At 46.8% G+C, this 19,340-nt stretch overlaps 1 protein-coding gene across 2 annotated transcripts in view; it reads right to left on the reverse strand.

The window, feature by feature from the left end:
* LOXL2 (lysyl oxidase-like 2) overlaps positions 1-11,081 on the reverse strand; it is a 100,225-nt gene extending 89,144 nt beyond the window's left edge. Inside the window, exon 1 of one of the 2 annotated variants that reach the window (XM_011939859.1) lies at positions 10,795-11,081. The gene's annotated coding sequence lies outside the window, so the exon portion shown is untranslated. The remainder of the gene's footprint in view (positions 1-10,794) is intronic. The other variant, XM_011939860.1, reaches the window with a different exon arrangement.
* Between the last annotated feature and the right edge of the window lie 8,259 nt (positions 11,082-19,340).

The raw sequence follows: 19,340 nt of genomic DNA on the forward strand, positions 1-19,340 counted from the left end.
GCCACCACGCCCAGCTAATTTTTTTTTGTATTTTAGTAAAGATGGGGTTTCACCGTGTTAGCCAGGATGGTCTCGATCTCCTGACCTCGTGATCCACCCATCTTGGCTGCCCAAAGTGCTGGGATTACAGGCCTGAGCCACCGCGCCCGGCCTGGCAGTGATTTCTTAAGACATTACACCAAAAGCACAAGAAACAAAAGGAAAATATATGTAAATTAAACTTGATCAAAATAAAAAAAGCTTCTGCACATCAAACAGAAAATGTTTTGAAGATGCTTTAGGAACCAGGGCAGCAGTGGTGATGGTGATAAAAAAGGGCGATGAGCAAATAGTCATCGCACTTATTCTACTGTTTTGTCATTGTCTATTTGCATGTCTGTTTCTCTTTTAAGCTGGTGATCCCTCTAGAGGGTAAGCGTCTGTAGCTTATATGCTTCTGGATCCCCTGTGCTCAACACAGAACAGATGTTGAATAAATGTGATTTGAACTGGAAAGAAAAAAGACACTGTCAAGAAAGGGAAAAGATAACCCACAGAATGGGAGAAAATATTTATAAATCATGTATCTGCAATGGTCTAGAATTCAGAATATGTAAAAATCATTTATAATTTGACAAGAAACCCAGGCCGGGCGCGGTGGCTCATGCCTGTAATCCTAGCACTTTGGGAGGCCAAGGTGGGTGGATCATCTGAGGTCAGGAGTTTGAGACCAGCCTGGCCAACATGGCAAAACCTCATCTCTACTAAAGATACAAAAATTAGCCAGATGTGGTAGTGCATGCCTGTAGTCCCAGCTACTGGGGAGGCTGAGGCAGGAGAATCGCTTGAACCCAGGAGGTGGAGGTTGCAATGAGTGGAGATCATGCCACTGCACTCTAAGCCTTGGTGACAGAGTGGGACTGTCTCAGAAAAAAAAAAGACAACCAACCCAATTAAAAATGGGCAAAAATGGCCGGGCGTGGTGGCTCAAGCCTGTAATCCCAGCACTTTGGGAGGCCGACACGGGCGGATCACGAGGTCAGGAGATCGAGACCATCCTGGCTAACACGGTGAAACCTCGTCTCTACTAAAAAATACAAAAATCTAGCCAGGCGAGGTGACGGGCGCCTGTAGTCCCAGCTACTCGGGAGGCTGAGGCAGGAGAATGGCGGGAACCCGGGAGGCGGAGCTTGCAGTGAGCCACTGCACTCCAGCCCCGGCGACAGAGCCAGACTCCGTCTCAAAAAAAAAAAAATGGGCAAAAACTTAAAAAGACACTTCCCCAAAGAAGATATACAAATGGCTTACAAGCACATAAAAAGGTGTGCTACATCACTGATCATTAAGCAAACACAAAGTACCAAGAGACACCACTTCTTACCCATAAAGGTGGCTGGAATTTTTTTTTAAGTGGAAAATAAAAAGTGTCAGCAAAGACATGGAGAAATTAGAACCTTCATATGTTGCTAGTGGAAATGTAAAATGCTACAGCCACTGTGAAAAACAATTTGGTGATTCCTCAAAAGGCTAAACGTAGAATTACTATATGACCCAGCGGCCCCCCTCCTAAGTACATACCCACCAAAATTGAAACACTTTGAAACAGGTGTTCAAACAAAACTTTCACATGAATGTTCATAGCAGTACTATTCATAATGCTCAAAGGGTGGAAACAATCCAAATGTCTGTCAACTATAAATGGATTAACAAAATAATAAAAACTTTCCATTAACAAAAATGGAAAACAATAGAATATTATTCGGCCATAAAAAGTAATGAAATACTGACACATGCTACAACATGGGTGAGGCTTAAAAACATTAGGGGAGCACCGTGGCTCATGCCTGTAATTCCAGCACTTTGGGAGGCCAGGGCGGGTGGATCACGAGGTCAAGAAATTGAGACCATCCTGACTGACATGGTGAAACCCCGTCTCTACTAAAAATACAAAAATTAGCTGGGCGTTGTGGTGCACGCCTGTTGTTCCAGCTACTCGGGAGGATGAGGCAGGAGAATCGCTTGAACCCAGGAGACGGAGGTTACAGTGAGCTGAGATGGCGCCACTGCACTCCAGCCTGGTGACACAGCAAGACTCCGTTTCAAAACAAACAAACAAACCCCACATATTTACACAAATTATCCAAAATTGGCAATATAGAGACAGAAACTAGATTAGTGGCTGTTTAAGGCTGGGAGGATAGGCTGGGTGGCTAACGGATACGGACTTCTCTTTATGTTGATGAAAACATTTTAAAGTTGACTGGGGTGATATTTGCACATATCTGTGAATATACTGAAATCCACTGACTTGTACATTTTAATGGGTGAATTGGATGATACGCAAATTATATTTCAATAAAGCCTTTTTAAAAAGAATCCACTTCGATGACACTTGAAAGTGTCATGCAGGCAGCATGGGGTTGGTTGCCAGACATCAGAATATTACTCTTAAGTGAGGACTTTATTATAATTATTTTATTATTTTTGGAGGCAGAGTCTCATTCTGTTGCCTAGGCTGGACCACAGTAGCACGATCCTGGCTCACTGCAACCTCCACCTCAGCCTCCTGAGTAGCTGGGATTACAGATATGCACCACCACGACTGGCTAATTTTTGTACTTTTAGTAGAGATGGGGTTTCACCCTGTTGCCCAGGCTGGTCTCGAACTGCCAAGCTCAGGCAATCCCCCCACCTTGGCCTCCCAGTGTGTTAGGATTACACGTGTGAGCCACCGTGCCCAGCCTTATTTCTAAATACACACATAAACTGTCAGAGTCACTAATAAATCATTCTACTTAAGAAGAGAGAGAGGGCCTGGCACGGTGGCTCACGCCTGTAATCCCAGCACTTTGGGAGGCTGAGGCAGGTGGATCGCCTGAGGTCGGGAGTTTGGGGGCCTGATCACATGGAGAAACCCCATCTCTACTGAAAATATTAAATTAGCTGGGTGTGGTGATACATGCTTGTAATCCCAGCTACTCGGGAGGCTGAGGCAAGAGAATGGCTTGAACCCAGGAGGCAGAGGCTGCGGTGAGCCAAGATCTGGCCATTGCACACCAGCCTGGCAACAAGAGTGAAACTCCGTCTCAAAAAAAAAAGAAGACGAGAGAGAGAGAGATCAGACGGGAAGGGAAAGAGGAAGGAAGGAAATGAGGGCGGACAGGATACAGCCAAAGAATGGCCTAGACTTGTGCTTCAGCAGAAGCTGCCAGAAAGGCAGGAGTTCTCCAGGTGGATTTGAACCCTACAATGGCCAAGGGGCAGCTGGCAATGATCCCTAGTGGTGATACCCTAACACAGCTACAACTGCAAATCTCAACAGGCTGTACCCTCCATCCTTAGACGTTTTAAGGAAAGGAGCTACTTATCTCTTAACTAATCTGTGATTATAAACTGACTCTTTCAAATCACAGATTATAAACTGTGTTCTTTCAAGTATCTCTTCCAAACCCCCTCATGGTAGAGAAAATCAACATCCAGTCCCAAGATCTTGAGGTGTAACTGAAGCAGCCATATTTGGGCATGAAACGTGTTTGAAATCTCCCGCTTTGCCTTTAAATTCATGCACTCTTGCTAATGTTCTATTCTTGATGTAGCAGCAAGAGCACGTTCACTTTGTAAAAGTCCATCCATAACAGGCATTTGTACACCAATGTTCACAGCAGCATTATTCCCAGTCACCAAAAGGTAGAAACAACCCACATGTCTACCAGGGGAGGAGGAGATAAACAAATGTGGTCTATCCATACAGCGGGATATTATTCAGGCGCAAAACAGAAGGAAATTCTGACACAGGTTACAACATGAAAAAACCTGGAAGCCATACTAAGTAAAACGAGCCAGACACGAAAAGACAAATATCACATATTCCACTTACATTAAGTACCTAGAGTTCAGTCATACTCACGGAGACAGAAAGTAGAATGGGGGCTGCCAGGGATTGGTGGGAGGGGGCGATGGGAGTTAGTGTTCAATGGGCACAGAGTTTCTGTTTTGGGAGATGCAAAAGTAACAGAGATGGCTGATGGTGATGGTAGCACAGCAGTGTCAACATACTTAACGCCACTGCACTGTACACTTGAAAATAGTTAAGATGGTGAGTTTTATGTTATTTATATTTTACCACAATAAACACAAAAGCAACCCAAAAAGCCTATATGGGTATATACTTAGGATCAGTGTGATTTTACTGATACGCTATTCTTGGGGTGGGTGAAAGCATCTTTAGAAATATGCTTTTCTGGCCGGGTGCGGTGGCTCACGCCTGTCATCCCAGCACTTTGGGAGGCCAAGACGGGCGGATCACGAGGTCAGGAGATTGAGACCATCCTGGCTAACACGGTGAAACCCCATCTCTACTAAAAATTAGCCGGGCATGGTGGTGGGTGCCTGTGGTCCCAGCTACTCAAGAGGCTGAGGCAGGAGAACGGTGTGAACCCAGGAGGTGGAGCTTGCAGTGAGCCAAGACTGTGCCACTGTACTCCAGCCTGGGAGACAGAGAGAGACTCTGCCTCAAAAAAAAAAAAAAAAATGCTTTTCCCTGGGTATCATGGTGGACACCTGCAATCCCAGCTACTCGGGAGGCTGAAGCAGGAGAATCTCTTGAACCTGGAAGGTGGAGGTTGCAGTGAGCTGAGATCACACCACTGCACTCCAGCCTGGGTGACAGAGTGAGACTCTGTGTCAAAAAAAAAGAAAAGAAAAGAAAAGAAAAAAGAAATGTGCTTTTCTCAATTTTATACTTGTAATTGTTTTAGAAAGATATTTAGAAAAGTATCTTTCTCACTACATCTTTGAGTCATGCAGGCACCCTGAAGAGCTGTACTGTGTTTACCTTGGTACCCCAATGGCATATCAGGACAAGACTGGGGGCACAAGAAGTTCATGGATCCAAGTTCCAGAAAGATATTATAAAGAAACTGCAAATCAAGTTGTTCACAAGTCATTACCGTAAGTTATCTTATCATAAGTGTATGTTTTATAGGCAAGCGGCATCATTTTTGTAGAAGATACCCTCGGCACTTTGTTGGCAACACATCAAGGAGGATATGTCTGTTGCCACAGGACATCCAGAGGGCCAGCTGTGTCTGCCTGTCTGACATGGATTGTAGGAATGAAAAAACTAAAAAGAAAACGTCGCTCTTTGCTTGGAAGACTATAATTAAATATAATACTTAAGGTATCCCAAGTGAAGGGATCAAAAGCCCTGGACAAGAAGAACCTACTAACTGTGTTCCTAACCACACCCTCAGCATCTGCTTAGTTCTTGTTCTCATCTGCCACACACACTACTTGTCTGGTAATATTGTTACTGCCACAGGAAGTGCAAAAGATTTGTTAAAACTCTGGACAGAAATCTGAACTAAACAGTCCTCATCATCCTTTATCATCACCAATCAAGCGGCTATTCTTTCTTAGTTTGAGACAGGGTCCCACTTTGTTGCCCAGACTAGAGTACACTACAGCCTTGACCTCCTGGGCTGAAGCAATCTTCCTGCCTCAGCCTACCGAGTAGCTGGGACTATACCACGCCTGGCTAATTTTTTTTTCTTTTTTTGTAGAGACGGGGTCTCCCTATGTTGCCAGCTATTCTGAAAAGGTGCCTAGAGACATCCCTGACGCTGGTCACAGAAGAAGGGCTGCCAGCACACTTGGCTAAGATGTGTTTGTTCCCTGTTGAGCAAGTGCTGTGTTGGACAGCAGTGGGTGCATGTGTGGAAGTACTCAGGTGAGAGATTTCTGATGTCTTGCTTCAACTTACACAGGACTGAAGACTTAAGAGACTCAGCTGTGTGTTGCTCTGGCTGCATCTCTGTGAATGTCTGGTTGGCCCTTCCTTTTCTAGCCTGCAACTGCTATTCCCTGCTATTCTGTGAGCCTAGAGCAGGCCACTTCATCTGAGGACTCATGGACCACCCAGGGTGTGAGTGCCATGCAGACGGACCACAAAAGCCTTTCTCCAGGGGGAAATGGATGGTGACAGTAACAAGCTGCTCATGTAAAGCCAGGCAGCCCCTGGGAATGGGAAATCGTATCTCCTGCTGTGGGTTGAATACGTGTCCCTCCAAAAAAATTCATGTTGAAATTTAATCCCCAATGTGGCAGTTTTGAGAGGTGGGGCCTTTAAGAGGTGGTTGAATCATGAGTGCTCTGCCCTCATAAACTGATGAATCCATTCATCAATTAATAGATGAATGGGTTATCAACAGAAGGGAATTGGTGGCTTTACAAGAGGAAAAGAGACTTGAGCTAGCATGTTACCATGCTCAGCCCCCTCACAATGTGATGCCCTGCATCACCTTGGTATACTGCCAATTCCCCACCAGCAAGAAGGCCCTCACCAGATACAGCTCCTGGACTTTGGACTTCTCAGCCTCCATAACAGTAAGAACTAAATTCCTTTTGTTTAATAAACTACCGAGTTCCAGGTATTCTGTTATAAGCAACAGAAAATGGACTAAAACACCTCCTAAGGCTCCCCAAACTTTAAAATGAAGGAAGCAGTCATGCTTGTGTAACTGCAGCTGCTTGTGTGGAATCACCTAGAAATTCTTCCTCCATGGAGACAACCTATTAGCTAAGGAAAAAGAATCTATGGCCGTCAGAAGGCAGGGTGGTTTAAGGTTAAAGTCTTGCCACTTTGGAGTTCCTCCAGTTGAATGGAATTGGGTTGACCAGTTTCTCTGCCTCTAACTGGCTATTTTATGGAAGGTCGGTTCATTCCCTATTTCAAAGCAACAAGCATAACAGCAGAACATCTAGGAATCCTATGAAAAGGGAATCCTTTTTCCCACATGACCTGCCAAGAAAGGAGAATTCCAACTTATGAGTCTCATTAACAAGGGGGAGAAATTTCTCCATCACTCCATTTCAAAAGCAAATAAACATAAGTAATGAAAATGCTAAAAGCAGAAGGCTCTGGTGTTGTATTAGTCTGTTCTCATGCTGCTAATAAAGACATACCTGAGACTGGGTACTTTGTAAAGGAAGGAGGTTTAATGGACTCACAATGCCACATGGCTGGGGAGGTCTCACAATCACGGCAGAGGACAAAGGAAGAGCAAAGGCACGTCTTACATGGTGGCAGGCAAGAGAGCGTGTGCAGGGGGACTCCTATTTATAAAACCATCATATCTCATGAGATTTACTCACTACCACAGGAACAACTGGGGAAAGATCTATCCCCATGTTTCAACTACCTTTCATCGGGTCCTTCCTACAACACATGGGAATTATGGCAGCTACAGTTCAAGATGAGATTTGGGTGGGGACACAGCCAAGCCATATCAGGTGTTACGTATCTTCATTGGTCAAATGCAGAATAAAGTTGTGCATAAACTAATGATTTCAATGGGAAGCCTATATACCCCCACTTCTCTGTCATAGGATTTGAGGGCTTCAGCATGAAGGTACCAGCTGTCAGAGTACTCAGGTGATGCTAAAGAAGGGAGATTGTCCTCTACCAGATTTCTTTCTGGGGCCTGTGTTTCATCCAGGAATCCCAGCAACAGTCATTTCACTCATCCTATTTTTATACCTTGGAGTCAAATAATGAGGAAGTGTACTGTTCTCCAGTTCAGAGAGGGCAGCTCTGAGCTCTTACAGTTTTGCAATGAGCTAGGAAACAAACCCTGGCTTCCTGACTTTGCAGTTCATTTATCTCAAGCACCAAATGTCCAATTACTAAATATTTACACAGGGATTTCTGACAGCAGGTGTATAGGAAGTGATAAGCCCAGGATGAAGCCTGAGCCAAGAAGAACTCTTCAGAGAGCAGCTGAGAGTCCATGAGTAACATGGAGAACCAGAACCACCAAAGCCCAGCCATGAGGAGGCTGGGTTAGACCCTGGCTCCCTGGGTCACCAGCTGTGCCCTCTGGACAGCTTATCTGTTTACCCATTTCCTCAGCTAAGAAATGAATTTGAAAATACCCACCTAACTCTTTAGTGGGACCTTGTGAGAATCAAATGACATCGTGGACAGAAAAGTGGTTTGAAAGGAATAACATACAATAGGAATGTAATAAGTTACACAAATCAACAGAACTCAGATCGACTATAAAAAAAAGACATTTTGGGGAAAATTGGGAAATGTTTAAATGTAGACTGCTATTTGGCATTAGATGATACCAAATATGTTTTTTTTTAGTTTTCTTAGGTCTAAAGATAACATCATAGTTATTTAATATCTTTAGAAATCACACTGAAATACATAGCAATGAAATGACATGATGTATGGGATTTGTTTTAAACTACTTCAATGACAGAGAAAGGGACAGATGATGTACATGTGGCAAAATAACTGTTGAAACTCAGTGAGAAGCTTATGAGGCATCATTACACCCTTCTCTCTACCTTTCTGCATACTTGAAATTTTTTTCGAATAAAAAGTAAACCATGTAGTGTTTTCTGGGACTCAACACCTTCGCTGATGGTCATGTCCAGAGCACAGAAAATCTGTTTCCTTCTCAAAGCCCTTCCACACTGGCCATCTAGAGGTCAAAGGACAAGGACTTGGGAAGAGACCAGGAGAGGCCAGGCAAGGAGCCCCGTTGGAAAGAAAATAAATAGAAGCATCTTTGCAGAATCTCCTATCTGTGATGCTTAAAATGTCAGCCAATGTGTGATGTCAAGTACATGTTTCGTTTTCAGACCTGAGTTTCATACTCAATTTTGCCACTCAATGCCTAAGTGACCTTAGACTAAGTCACTTTCTAACACAAACTTACAGGGAAGCAAATGCACGTGCATGCACAAACACACATATACATACACACACGCACACATATGCACTCATACACACACAAGTGCACACACGCATGCAAACTCATACATATGCAAACATGCACACAAACACCAATACACATACACACACATACAGGTGTGCACACACATGCACACAGGAATGCATATGCACACACATAAACATGCAAACATGCACACAGGAATACATATGCACACACACATGCAAACATGCACACACACAAATACACATACAAGTGTGCACACAGGAACACATAAGCACACACATACATGCACACACATACACACACCTGCACACACATATACACCCATGTGTGCACATAAACACACACCGGTGCACATATATACACAAACACACGTGTGGGCACACACGTGCACACATACATGTGCGCACACATACACGTGCACACATGCATACACAAACGTGCCCGTGCACACATACACACATATACACACACACACACACAGATTAGTGACTCAATTTTCTTGGGGAGAGCACTGGTAGCCACCGGGGCCCATGAGGCGGCATGCATTTTATCATGGGTCTGATGGCCATTCCAGGGCAGATGTTAGGGACCAGGAAGAGGAATGGGACAAAGGTGAGGAGAGAGATTAAAAATGTAGTCAAGTTAGGATGCAGTGAGTCAGTCACTTACCTGGGAGCTGCCCAGGGAAATGAACTCTTCCTCTTCCATCCTAAACCCCACCCCTGACCATTAAGTACACGATACACCATCAATAACTAATTCATTCCACCAAAGATGACAAATGGTGTTTTGGGGTTCCAGGACAGACAGGCTAGCCGTGGTGTAGGGGAGGGACCTGGAGTAAGAGGTACGGTTTCAGTCCCCAGACTGACTAACCAATGGCCCTGAGTCTCATCGTTTTTCTTCCTCTGGGAGAAAAAAAAAAAAAAAAGTACTGGTTTTGAGATCTCCGCAGTTTCAAGATCTTAGGGACGAAACTAATTTGGAGCATGTTTCTGTCATGCACATCTCTCCCCTCATCAGGGCTTGGAGTTTCCTAACCATATTGGGTAGTTCAGCCCCCTCCCTCGCCGAGTTCTGCGGTGTTCTCTTCCTCTCACCCTAGCTCCGCCCCGCACTCCTGCAGTTTTTTGATGGTCTTAGCCCGGGCACGGAGAGGAGGGAACCTCGCTTGTTTCTCCCAATCATCTCTATTCCAGCGCTGATTCCTGGGACACTTCAGTCAGGCAGCTATACCTGGAAGGCTTCCAGATCTGGGTTGGTGATAAGGGGCGCGGTGGGCAAAGCTCCTGCGTAAAAGTTGTAGGCACTGGGGACCGCGGGACCAACGGCGCAATGGGTTCGCTCGTGCCGGTTCTTTCCAACTCCAGGGCTTCTCAGTATGAGGCGGGAAAGGGTCCCTGGTCCCCGGAGAGCCAGGGAGACTTGGGAGTGCATACCTGGCGTGCCGAGCGCGCCTCTGCTCCCGCGGGACTCAAGGCGCTCCCGCGCTCCCAACAGCCTTTCGGGCAGGCTGGGGGTTGAACTGGGTTCAGGCAGTGGGCGCTACAGCTCCCGGGCGCAGCCCCCGTGTTCCCGCCCCTACTCCGTCCCAGCCCAGCACGCTCTACATCCCCAAAACCACAGCCCCGAGGGCACCCACTGTCCCACGCCCCGTCGCCCCGCGTGCCCAACTCCTCAAAGCCAGAACTCGGAAGACGCTGTCCCTGGAGCCACGCTGCACTCTCCAAGACGCCCAACACGCACCGAGACTCGACTGGCTGTGTCCCGCCTGACTACGGGCGCTCGGGACGATCAAGGGATCCAGCGCCTCACTTCCCGGGCGCGCCAGCAGCCGCGCCGCGCCCGGCCCAGACGAGGTGGGACTGGGCGGGGCCGCCCAGGGCCGCAGAAGGACCCTTTAGCCTGCACGTCCTCTCATTGCTCCCCGCAAGAAGTCTTCGGGAACCGCCAGGCACTTTCGAGAGGCAGCCCCGCGCAGGGCGAAGCCTGGAGACCCCACAGGGACGCTCCCGCTTTCTCGCGAACCGCTTCGGGGAGGGGGTGGCGCGGGAAGCGCTCTTACTTGGTTTCAGGGATCCGCAGTGGCCGGGCTGGGACCGCGCTCTCCACGGTGGTCTCCCTCTGCTTCAGCCGCCACGGAGCCCCTTTCCCCAGCAGAGGAGGCGGCTGAGGTCTCCGACGGCTGGAGAAAGCAAGCACCAACTACAGGTAGCCGCGCGCAGGAGTCGCACGTTTACTCTTTTCCCCCTTACTTTTAACCAGAGGAGGAGGGCAAACCCCTCCCCGGACCCACCCCCTTCCCCGAAGGCGGCCGCCGCTGCAGGCCCGGCCTCCAGCCTCTTTTGTTGTAATTCGAGAGCGGCCCCTCCCAGCGCCAGAGGGAGCTCCGCGGGGGAGGCCAAGGCCTGCGGGGCAGCCCTTCCCAGGCTCCTCGCGCCCGGGTTTCCGGAGCCTGAGAAGCCTGGAAGGGGGCCTTTCCTCGGGAGATTCCTCTACGCCTTCCCCCACGCAGCGCTCCCAGAATTTAACCCTTCGATGCCCTTATCCAGCAGCCTTAGGGCCCATGCCTTGTCCACCTCCTATCCCGAAAACCCTGGCCCTCCCTGGCACATAGTACACGCTCAATTAAAGCTGCCGAATGAAAGTGTTGAGAAACTTGCATCCATCTCGCCTGGGTTTCACCTCCCTTTTCCTGTAGGGGGAAAACCGATCCTGAAGAAGTAAATAAACAGCCCCCTTTGGGCCAGCAAATCACATCTATGGCCTTGGCCAAGCCTCTCCTCCGAGGACTAGTTTTCTTCTTTGTAAATTCAACGCTTTGGATTCCGTGACCTCTGGAGTCCTTCCTGGAATGGCAGGGCTGGGATTAACAAGTCCTGTGCTTGGGGACTGAACAGGACACAGCTAACGGGTGGCCATTGTGCAGAAGGACCTCCTGTGCCTGGCTCTGAGGCTCCTGGGTGGGGGATGGGCATGCTGGGAGAGCCCTCTGCACAGAGAGGGCTCCTTAAGCAACACCAGGGCTTTGCCAGGCCCAAGGAGGCAGCTAGCTGCAAAACAAGGGACCCCTGTGCCGAAGTGGACTGTCACCTGAAAGGCAGCTCCTTTCTCAGTCCTCTCTTACTCCACCCCCTGACTAGATAAACTCTTCCCAAATCTCACCTCCAGCCCGGGCTTCTCTCCTAAGCCATGGATATTTAAATCCATTGGCCCCAGAAGGACTTTCACCTGGACATTCCCATGGCCATAGCTAACCAGGCAGGCCCCAAACCTTGACCCCTGTGAGCTCTCCCAGGCTCTCCCGTTGCCTCCTCCTTACCCTCCCCACTGATTAGTCCCTGGCTCTGGTGGGCAGTAGAGGGAAAGAAAGAGTCAGAGGAAGGGGGTGTAGTTATCAAAGGCAGGGGGAGGGATCTTTGTGGTGGTGGAATTGTTCAGTATCTTGAGATACAGAAAACTACACAGGTGATAAAATTGTATAGAACTTAATACACCAAATAAAATTTCAGCCTGTAGTCCCAGCTACTCGGGAGGCTGAGACAGGAGAATGGCGTGAACCCGTGAGGCGGAGCTTGCAGTGAGCCAAGATCCTGCCACGGCACTCTAGCCTGGGCGGTGAGCAAGACTCCATCTCAAAAAAATAAAAATTAAAATTAAAAAAAAAAATCCTCCGTGGCTCCAGGGTCCTCAAAATGTAATCTGAATCCCTTGATTAAGCTGACAGGGCCCCTGGAGCATTTCCAGCCTGCCCATCTCCCAACCCCATCTCACCTCTCCCAGTGGGCCTTACTTTCTGTGCTCCTATAAGCCTTCTATTTCACACCCCAGGGCCTTTGAACAGGACATTCCCTTATCTTCTCTATACAGTAATGCCTGGTTATTGAGCTTTCACTCAGCTGTCAGACCCTACACAGTGCCTGGATATACTAGATGCTCGATAAATGCTAGTGAAACTGAGCTTTCCGCTTTCCCCATCTCCCATCCTTCCACTTCTAGTCCTACGCCCTCCTGCTAAAGCATTCACCAATAAGGTAGAAAATGAAAGGAGACCAACTTTGTAAATAATCTTTGTCTGTTACAAAGAAAAGCAACCTTCTTTTGAAATATTCAGAAAATACGTAAAAATATAAGGAAGAAATTGTCACTCTGGTGTCTTAGCACCCATAAATACCCTACTGTTTGGGTATTTCCTTCAGAATATTTGTTCAACCAAATTGTAGTTATGCCTGATTTTTTTTATTTTTATTTTTGGAGACAGAGTCTAGCTCTGACTCCCAAGCTGGAGTTCAGTGGCGCAATCTTGGCTCACTGCAACCTCCGCCTCCCAGGTTCAGGCGATTCTTGTCTGTCTCAGCCTCCCGAGTAGCTGGGATTACAGGCGTGCACTACTATGCGTGGCTAATTTTTGTATTTTTAGTAAAGACGGGGTTTCACCATGCTGGCCGGGCTGGCCTTGAACTCCTGGTTTCAAGTGGTCCACCCACCTCTACCTCCCAAAGTGCTGGGGTTACGGACGTGAGCCACTGCACCTGGCCTCTGATTTTTTTTTTCCTTATCATTTTGTGTTCATTTTTCAATGTAATTTTTAATGGTTTTAGACAGTTCTGGTCTGAAATTATTGTGCAATGGAGTCATTTCTCCATTATTGGATATTCAGTTGTTTACAGCTTTTTGCTAGTGTAAATTACACCATGACAATTATCCTTTGAAAGGAATATTTTATTGATTGGGTACAGTATGGTTTCTGCTAATTGTTACAGATGAAAAAGCCCAGAGAAGTGATTTTCCCAGTGTCACGGAGCCGGTGAATGACCGAGCTGGGAGAACTAAAAGGAGCTTGACTCCTCCAGCGATTATTAGTGGCCCACACTGGGGGCCTCAGTAAGTCCATCTCTGCCTCACCATGTCCTCACTTCCGAGAGAAAATGAGTAAAGTATTTGAAGCTTGCACTGGGTGGTTTATTGATGCACTTTTGTTGAGCTGAAATGAAGACCTAGGAGACTACTTCAGGACAGCAGTAGACCCTTGTCCCAGATGAAACAAAATGATGGCGGTAGGCCTTATGTCTGTAAGTCTGGATACACCTCCCACCCTGCCACCTCCACCACTCAGGTCCCGCACTGCTGCAGAGGCAGAGACGTGCAATGAGTTCAGGGCATGCTTGTGCAGTCAGGGGTTCAAATCTTGGCTCCATTGATGGAGTTCACTCATGTGAACTCCCTTTTCCTTTACATGCTTCATCTGTAAGAAGCGCCTCACTCAAAATGCTCCTAAGAGGTTGGGTGGGATGGCTTGTGCTTGTAATCTCAGCACTGTGGGAGGCCAAGGTGGGCGGGTTGCTTGAGTCCAGGAATTTGAGACCAGCCTGGGCAACATGGCAAAACCCTGTCTCTACAAAAAATATAAAAATTAGCTAGGCATGGTGGTGCGGGCTTGTAGTCCTAGCTACTTGGGGGGCTGGGGCAGGAGGATCGCTTGAGCCCAGGAAGTCAAGGCTGCATTTGAGCTGAGATCACGCCACTGCACTCCGGTCTGGGTGACAAAGTGATACCCGTTAAAAAAAAAAAAAAAAAAGAAAAAAACAGCTCCACAGGAGTAAAAGGACTGAATGGGCTCAGAACAGTCCCTGGTATGGTACTTGTACAATAAATGTTGCGTTGTGAGGAGGGTATCTTTGAGGAGGGTACAGTGACTCCTTGTCCCTCAGGGCTTCAGACCCCACACAGGGAGAGGGAAGGCAACACCTCCTGCCCACCCCATCCCCAGGGGTCATTACTGCATTAGGATCCATTCCCAGAATGTGAATACTGAGTCAAAGGCTAGAGGCTATTTGTTCTTTTTTTTCCCCTTGGCTTTTGCAATCTCTTACCAAATCACTCTCCTACCAGTCTGGGCCGACTTAGATTGAAAGAAGCATAGCATATCCCAGTAGGCACAGGCTGAGGCTCCAGGGAGGCCCAGCGAATGCTGTAGCTGGTCTGTGTCTTCATGCTGCTTATATGCCAGAGTAGGAGACTGACAAGACACAAAGACACAGAAATGAGGAAACGTGGGAGTCGGGTGGTGACGGAGTGCTACAGAGAAAACTAAAGCTGGTGAGGAGGACAGAAGGTGAAGGAGGCTCACCCCACTGGTCCAGTGGGGGTGGCTAGGGAAGGCCCGTCTGATGAAGTGGGAAAGTCGAGTGATTTTAGTAGGTATTAGTAATGGTTACTTAGATGAATAAAAATGCAGAAATGAGTAGTTAAATTTATAGAACTGAAGAAGAGGCTCCCTGTGGTCTATTTGTTAAATTAAATGGGGAAACCAGTCAACCAACCAATCAAACAAACACTGATCCAGCCGTATGGGAAAGTGATTTGGAAATATAGTCACGAGCCGCATAATGACATTTCAGTCGAGATGGTCCAGGTGTATGACGACTGTCCCGTATCGCTTGGTGGTCTCATAATGTTACAATAGAGCTGAAAAATTTCTCTCTCCTATTGACGCCATAGCTGTTGTGACATTGTAGTGCAAGAAATTATTCATGTGTTTGTAGTGATGCTGGTGTAAACAGTCTACAAGCTGCCAGTCATATGACAGTCTAGCACATATCACTATGTACAGTACATAATAATTGATAATGATAATAAATCACTGTGGTGCTGGCTTATATATTTACTATACTATACTTTTAATTGTTATTTTAGGGTGCACTTTTACTTATTCAAAAAAAAACTGTCTGGGTGCAGTGGCTCATGCCTGTTATCCCAGCACTTTGGGAGGCCAAGGTGGGCAGATGACCTGTGGTGGGGAGTTTGAGACCAGACTGACCAACATGGTGAAACCCTGTCTCTACTAAAAAAATATATAAAAATTAGCCTGGGCATGGTGGCGGGTGCCTGTAATCCCAGTTACTCGGGAGGCTGAGGTAGCAGAATCACTTGAACCCAGGAGGTGGAGGTTGTAGTGAGCCGAGATCACACCACTGCACTCCAGCCTGGGCAACAAAGCGAGATTCCATCTCAAAAAAAAAAAAAAAAAAAGCCTAACTGTAAAACATCCTCAGTCAGGTCCTTCAAGAAGTACCCAGAAGAAGGCATTGTTATCCTAGGAGATGACAGTTCCATGTCTGTTAATGCCCCAAAGACCTTTCCAGTGGGCCACGATGTGGAGGTGGAGGACTGACATTGATGATCATGACCCCGTGTGGGCCTAGGCTAATATGCACGTTTGTGTCTTAGTTTTTAACAAAGAAGTTTACAACATAGACAAAAATAAATAATTTCAAAAATAGAAAAAAGCTTACAGAATACGAGAAAACAATTTGGTACAGCTGTACCAAGTGTGTTTTAAGCTAAGCGTTATTAACAAGAGTCAAAAAATGTTTTAAAAGTCATTTATAAAGTAAAAGAGTTACAGTAAGCTCAGGCTAATTTATTGTTGAAAAAAGAAATCTTATGTATACATTGAGTGTAGTTTGTAGCCTAAGTGTGCGGTGTTTATAAAGCCCACAGTAGTGTACAGTGTACGTTCACTCACCACGCACTGCCTGACTCAGCCAAAGCAGCTTCCAGTCCTGCAAGCTTCCTTCATGGTAAATGCCCTCCCTAAACCGGTCTATCTTTATTTTGAGACAGAGTCTCGCTCTGTTGCCCAGGTTGGAGTGCAGTGACGCGATCTCAGCTCACTGCAAGCTCTGCCTCCCGGGTTCACGCCATTCTCCTGCCTCAGCCTCCCAAGTAGCTGGGACCACAGGCGCCCGCCACCATGCCTGACTAATTTTTAGTATTTTTAGTAGAGACGAAGTTTCACCTTATTGGCCAGGATGGTCTCGATCCCGGACCTCGTGATCTGCCTGCCTGGGCCTCCCAAAGTGCTGGGATTACAGGCGTGAACCACCGCGCCCGGCCTTATCTTTTTTTTTTTTAACTGTATCTTTTCTATGTTTAGATATGTTTAGATACGCAAATACTTACCACTGTGTTACAAATGCCTGCGGTATTCAGAACAGTCTGAATATGCTGTACAACTCTGTAGCATAGGAGCAATTGGCTATCCCATATACCCTAGGAGTGTAGTAAGCTATACCACCTAGGGTTGCGTAAGTACACTCTGTGATGTTTGCACAAAGACAAAATCGCCTAATGACAAATTTTTCAGAATGTATTTCCTCCTATCATTAAGCAATTCACATCAGTGTATGCCAAGGGGTTGGTGTTTGATCTGGCCTTGAGGAAGGGATGGTCACAAAGATCACATATTCCACTGTTCCTATGTTGGCCAGATATCTATCAGGTCCTATGATTTGGCTTCCGTGTTTCTCATCATTCCAAACCTGAACATTTTATCACAACCACTTTTGACGAGTGTGGACATTTCTTCAGAGGAGAGAATGGGGAGGAGGAGGCGAACTCCTGCCTCCTCTGAGGAAGCAGCGCCCCTCAGTGGTCTGTCTGTCACACAGCAATGTGCGCTTGCTCTCTTCAGAGCCAAGCTATACCAATGAGGTTAAAACCCTAAAAATCTGAAGATTTAAAGGGTTAAAATATAAAGAGCCGCCAGGTAACTTGAGAACTTGTGCTCCAAGCATCTTGTTTACAGACGTGGAACCCGAGGACCAGAGAGCTGTCAACCCGAGCACCTTCCCTAGGAGGGTTTAGCAGGAGTGCTGAGACCAGACCCAGACCCAGGTCACCTAAGCCCCAGGAGAGCTCCAAATCTACTCAGAAAGCACAATTGTAAATTGCATATGTGTGCAGTCAGGAGCGGTTAGGACATATCTGCCTTTTTCCTAGGAAACACAACGTTTTTACATTGAAGAGTGTAATTTCATTTAATCTATTTTCTAGGATGTAAAAGTATTCTGTCAACCACAACATGCTAACTTCACCCCTTTCCTTTCCTTTCGCTTAATTTATTATTATTATTATTATTATTATTATTATTATTATCATCATCATATATACTTTTTGAGACGGAGTTTCAGTCTTGTTGCCCAGGCTGGAGTGCAGTGGCACAATCTCGACTCACTGCAACCTCCACCTCCTGGGTTCAAGCGATTCTCCTGCCTCAGCTTCCTGAGTAGCTGGGATTACAGGCGTGTGCCACTAAGCCTGGCTAATTATTTATTTATTTTTGTATTTTTAGTAGACATAAGGTTTCACTGTGTTGGTCAGGCTGGTCTCGAACTCCTGACCTCAAGTGATCCACCTGCCTCGGCCTCCCAAAGTTCTGGGATTACAGGCATGAGCCACCACCGCACTGGGCCTTCTTTTGCTTAATTTATTATTAATCATCATCATTAACAGCCTGTTTGAGAGTACGAAACAGTTTACTTGGAGGAGCTCAAAGCTTCTCATAGCTTTCTCTAATGAAGAAAGCCATGCAGGGCAGTCCTCTGTGTTCAGCAAAGAAGGAAATTTGGTCTAGGAGGGAGAAGCCTTCCATGAGACCAGGTTCCACAACTAACCTGCCCTTTCCATCACTCGCTTGGGCTGGGAGTGACTCAGTCCCTCCAACAAGTTCTTGTGCTTGGAGCCCATTTGGGGCCCAGTTCAGCGTGACATCACTCAGTGCTTTGAAGTGGGACCAGGATCAGAACAACTCAAGCAGCCTGGGAAGGTCCTATTCATAACAATAGTAATAAAAAATGTGCTTTCCTCTCCTGGGGATTACCATATCTGAAATCTGGCAATCAGAAATTAGTTCCTTTGAGTGAACTACCAATACATGCAACAGTGTTTTAGTCCATTTTCTGTTGCTATAACAGAATACCACAGACTTGATAATTTAAAATGAACAGAAATATATTTGACTCCAGGTTCTGGAGGCTGGGAAGTCCAAGGGCATGGCACTAGGAAGGGAGAGCAAACAAGAGAGCAAGAGGGGGCCAGAGTCCCCTTTATAAAAAGCCCACTCTTGAAATAACATTAATTCATTCATGAGGGCAGAGCTGTCGTGACCTAGTCCCCTCTTATTAGACCCCAACTCCCAACTCTGATGCATTGGGGGTTAAGTTCCCAACACATAAACTCTGGCATACACATTCAAACCACAGCAAGCAGTATGGTGGAATTTCAAACATATCAGGATGCCTACCCCAGCTCCGACACGCACAAAAAAGCCAGCCACAAAAGGGTGACATACTGCATGATCCACTCATAACTCTAGAAAACTCTAGAAAAGTTGGCCGAGTGCGGTGGCTCAAGCCTGTAATCCCAGCACTTTGGGAGGCCGAGATGGGTGGATCACGAGGTCAGGAGATCGAGACCATCCTGGCATCCTGGCTAACATGGTGAAACCCCGTCTCTACTAAAAAATACAGAAAACTAGCCAGGCGAGGTGGCGGGCGCCTGTAGTCCCAGCTACTCGGGAGGCTTTCGATGAACTGAGATCCAGCCCCTGCACTCCAGCCTGGATGACAGAGTGAGACTCCCTCTCAAAGGAAAAAAAGAAAAGAAAGAAAACTCTAGAAAAGTCAAAACTAAATGGCAGGGACTGAAAGCAGATCACTGGCGGCCTGAGGCTGGAGGTGGGGTAGGAGTGGCCTGGGAAGGAGCATGAGGGAGCTTTCTGTGGTGATGGAAATGGCCTATTCCTTGGTTGTGGTGGTGTTTATATTA

The sequence above is a fragment of the Colobus angolensis genome, unplaced genomic scaffold, assembly GCF_000951035.1.
Source record: "Colobus angolensis palliatus isolate OR3802 unplaced genomic scaffold, Cang.pa_1.0 Scaffold184, whole genome shotgun sequence".
Taxonomy (NCBI): Eukaryota; Metazoa; Chordata; class Mammalia; order Primates; family Cercopithecidae; genus Colobus; species Colobus angolensis.